Below are 4,866 nucleotides of genomic sequence, written 5' to 3' on the forward strand. Positions count from 1 at the left end.
GTAGGGTGGTGGGTTTCAAAGCAAGTGGCTGAGACATGGCTAATGCTGCCAGTGAGCTGTGGCCACCTAAGTAATTACTACCTCGGCTGGAAGGCTAATCCCCAGAGCAGAGCAGCACACTCAGGAGGGAGAAGCTTAGAGCCTCTGAGGGGCTCCGACACCAGAGTGCATTTACACAGAGACGGACCTGTCCCACTCAGAGGTTGCATTTACTCAACAGAGCAATATTCTGATCCCCGAAAAAGAAACAAAAGAAAAGCGTATTAAATCAAAACAGGGATTCAAATTCAGTATTATTTTTTTGGGAACCACTGACTATAGAAATTAAACGTGTTGCTGAAATATTATTTAGAGGATACTCCCATTATTGAAATAAGAGAAGCATTTGTTATCTTCCTTTAATTTTATCGTTTATTTGAATTGGGACAGTGCACATTAATGAACACTTTAGACGAATAATGCTTCAAGTGTAAATATGCCGGATTTGAGCTTTGAGCTCATTTCCATCCGTAGTCCCCGACATACAACATATAAGAATCAAGATTATCCGTCTTCCCTCCTGATTCAAACCTTTGAACACATGTTTTATTCCCTAGTCAAGCTTCCATGTTTTATATGGTGTCTATTTTTGGTCTACAGGCAAAAATGAATTGCCCAAATAGCTGTTTGAGATAGTATAAATAAATAATATGAATAATAAATTAAATATAATAAATGTAATAAATGCTCACGGTTAGAGTAGCAATCCCCATCCCTTTTCATCTCTCCATATTTGCAGTCTCCAGTCAACACGGCAATTATTTATTCAGAAGTGATTGTAAACATATAACTAGATCAGGTTTAAATAACAGAAAAAAGGCTTCATCTATATCTATGTTTCTCTTCAATTATTTACGAGAATATTGTCATTCAAACAAAAAAAATAATGAAATAAATTAAATGAATACTAATATATCATCATTTATATATAAATAAGACACACTTTTGATACAAATCAAAACGTCTTCAACCTGCAGTCAATGAAATGATCTACATGCAAACCACCACAACAAAGGAAAAAAATCCTTAGAGTCAATCTATAAAATGTTATACAGGTTCACTGACCAGAAAGAAATGTAAAGAATGAAAAGCTTTTACAATATAAGGCATCCTCAAAGTGACAGTATTAGGAGCAGATTTCCGAGCGGTGTGTGTGTGCTGATAATGCTAACAACCTCCAACTTCACACACAAGTCAAACAAATGATTTAAAAGCAGCAAGTGCGCTTCTCTCTTCACTTTGCAGCTACAAAACATCACAAAGTGCACACAAAGTCAGCTCAGCATCACTCTCTGTGAATACATGTCTGAAGTGAGGTTTACCTTTGCGCTCAGAGCGTTTCTTGCGCCTCCTCTTGAACCTGCGTCGGATCAGGCAGTAATAGGAGCCCAGATTCTGCGCTCCGTTGGTAAGAAGGGCCATGCCTCGGTCAGCACTTACACTGTATATAAACTCAACTGAAAACCAGCACTAGACTTAATCTGGAGGAAATACAACTACAGCTGCTGAGCTCGACCTGTCCACTTGATATTCAAAAGTCCACACACCTGCAGCGCTTCTTTGTTTCTACTTTAGCTCTTCCCCTGTATCCCAACTCTTTCCCTCCCTCCCCCCTTTACTCCTCCTCTCGCTGTTTCTCTCCTCTGTTGACTCCATGTCTGCCCTATCAGTAGTCAGGGAGAGGGAGTCGATGGGAAAAGGAAGGAGGGGACTGGCAGAGGATCGAGACTCCGGTTTCTCTGTGTTAATTTGCAACGGTTGTGAATTAACACAGAGATAAACTCAATCCTCTCACGAAATCAATGAAGTCTCCAACAAGCATACAAAAATGCTCACATACTCCCTAGAGATAAACACACCTGTGTACACCATCTCTAATATGCTCACACACACTCACATTCATACAAACTATATTACATGTCATCTGAACCCTAACGCTTTTATCCAAAAGTGGCTTACAGTACGTACACTTCTATACATAGAGGAGCAATTTGATGTGAAGTATCTTGCCCACTGACACATCAAAATGTTGACTAAAGGGGATAGGGATTGAACCACGGACCCTCCAATTGGTGGTAGTCCATGTGCCACAGTTTCATACAGACATACACATATCACTTTTAAACCCAGCTAATATGATAAAAAATTAAGTTTTCACTTGTTCTTCACCTGAATATTTATATTTTGTGCACTTGATTTGCCTCCCCACTGCTCCCACCAGAAGTGTAATACAGAGAGGCTCCATTGAAAGAAACACTGCCGCCCTCTAGTGGTGATTTACTGTATTTACATCTTTTAAAAAATCACAACATCCCAAAACCTTACACTCGTGCGTTTAGATGATGCTTATTGTAGTTGATGAGGATATGCTGGTTTCTTCAAAAGGGATCTACTTTCTGAAGCCACTTGTGGTAGAAGACAAAGACAGAAAGAAAAAGTGACTGGAGCAACAGAAATGGAAATAGTAGAAAAGAAGAAAATCACTCACCTTTGATTTGATGTTGATGGTGATCGGGATAAAAACCTGGTGGAGAGAGAAAAAGAGAAAGTAGATTTTAGTGGTGAGTACTTGCCAGGTTTCCACAACAGCTGCTCTTTCTCGATCACACACTGGATCATTTGTTCCAAAAGCTGGTGTTTCTGGCTGGTCCCTGTCATTGTTTGTAGGAATGGAATGCACGTTTTCCACTCAATGTGACTTGATCTATTCATTTAGCTGGAAAATACATATTCTTTTCTAACTAATGAATTGCTGTTTATTTCTACAGTGCTTCCCTGGAAGTACTTGGCGAAAGGAAGGCTCTTATTGAGAAATGTGATGCATTTGTTTAAGTGGTGAATCCTTACACGGAAGATTGATCTACACCAGACTGGATAAAGATATAACTAAAATGTGATCCCTGAAATATCATTGCGATTAATGCCAACCAAAGTTCCAGAATATTCCAAGTTGTCCCTTAACATGCAGGCAGACAACTTTGTTATTTTTCAAATTAGACAAAATGACTTATAAGTCCTATTAATATTCACTTAATCACTCCAAAATTAGAAGACTAGATACATAATCATATTAAGGTTAGATAAATGGCAGTGATTTAAAAACAAATACCTCCCTTTTTTGGTTTGCATCAATCATTTCATATACATTTTTTTGTACCAATTATGTCGGATTCACCATTGTTGTTTAAGAGAATGTAAAACCAAATAATGACGAGTTTTTCAAAGCACTGAACAATCTATCTTACCAAGAAAGGAACATACAATGCACATGAATATAACAGGCTTAGAGTAATTATATTGATTAGATTATATAAGAGATGCTATTGATCCCCTGAGCCAAATGAAGACGATGAAAACTCTTGGATGATTGCGTCTGGATTTGAGGATAGTAGAAAGTGCAGGATTGGTGGTTCTTATTAAACGATGTCCCTCTGTTTTTGGAACATGTACCGTGGCAGGATGATGATTCATGGGGCAGCTGTGGCTCAGGGGAAAATGGGCTTCTTCAAATCAGAATGTCAGTGGTTCAACAGTCCTTAGGCAAGCTAGTGAACCTGAATTAAAAGCTGCTGTTGGAATGTTTGGAATGGTTATAAAAACTAAAAGACATTTCATCTGTTGTAATTCTAATTAGGGATGCACCGAATATTCGGCCGCCGAAAATTATCGGCCGAAAATGGTTAAAAAGGCCCTTTCGGCTTTCGGCAGGGTTACGTTGGTAAGCTAATGTGTTGTTGTGATGACGTAATCAAAACGCGGCGACAAGCACGGCGCGCGACCATGCTCGCGGCTGGCTCACAGCCAACATGTCTGCCACTTGGAGATATTTAAAAATATCAGAGAAAGAGGCGCGGATTGCGATTTGTAAAACGTGTTCAGCTGACATTTCTCGAGGGGGTGTAACTGCAAAGACTTTCACCACTTCGGGATTAATCCACCACTTGAAATCAAAACACCCGGACAAATATGCGGAGTAAGATCAAATCACAAGCACTGACAGCGAGAGACTGTTCAGCGCTGCCTCTCATGTGCTTGATGAGAAGAGGAACAGACTTATGGCTGATAAAGCAGAGAAGCCAATGTTCATTAAAAAGAACCTCCCACTTTTCCTTAATAAGTAGACAAGGCTGGCTTATCATAAGCTTATCTAGTTCTACATGTCTACTCTATACCCACTTTCCTGAACAATTTTCATTGTGAGTTATAATTCACCATCTCAGGTTATCATTAGTGGGAAATGACAGCAGCACAGTGTTCAATATATTGTCATCAGGTAGCTGAACAACATTGGTAAAAAATGTATACATTATATATATATATATTTCTATTAATCATTTTCGGCCTTTCGGCATTCAGCCAACTGTTTCCTATTTTCGGTATCGGTTTCGGCCAAGAATTTCCCATTCGGTGCACCCCTAATTCTAATTATAAAAAGGCAACCAAAGAGATGTAAACGCAGGTAAGATAGAGAACTTCTTTTACCAGTGTAACAATGATGGACATTTTCATTCTGATTTCCACACTAGAAACCTCCGAATGCAAGAGCAGGCTTTGACAAATGACTACTCGCCAAACAAAACAGTTCATGAAGACATATTAAGCTCATTTTCAGATTTATAGTTGTATTTTGTGACATGTTTACATGCTTTAATACTCGTTTCACCCTGTCTGAAACCAGAGCCCAGTCTGCTCTATTGGTTAGCTGGCCAGCTCTGTCGTGATTGGTCAACCGCTTAGAGATGTCCGAACCTTAGCATACCACAAACAATGTGTTGGAGCGCTGGCCAAAAGAGGAGCGAGAGTTACAGTCCCCCCCCCCCCAGAAAC

The 4,866-nt window shown here is 39.5% G+C and overlaps 1 long non-coding RNA gene across 1 annotated transcript in view; it reads right to left on the bottom strand.

The window, feature by feature from the left end:
* The window catches only part of LOC104949238 (uncharacterized), a 69,992-nt gene that overhangs the window by 30,715 nt on the left and 34,411 nt on the right, over positions 1 to 4,866 (bottom strand). Inside the window, exon 2 of the long non-coding RNA XR_798784.1 lies at positions 2,528 to 2,563. This is a non-coding gene — a long non-coding RNA (uncharacterized lncRNA). The remainder of the gene's footprint in view (positions 1 to 2,527; positions 2,564 to 4,866) is intronic.

Source organism: Notothenia coriiceps, unplaced genomic scaffold (genome assembly GCF_000735185.1).
Source record: "Notothenia coriiceps isolate Sejong01 unplaced genomic scaffold, NC01 NC01_scaffold00015801, whole genome shotgun sequence".
Taxonomy (NCBI): domain Eukaryota; kingdom Metazoa; phylum Chordata; class Actinopteri; order Perciformes; family Nototheniidae; genus Notothenia; species Notothenia coriiceps.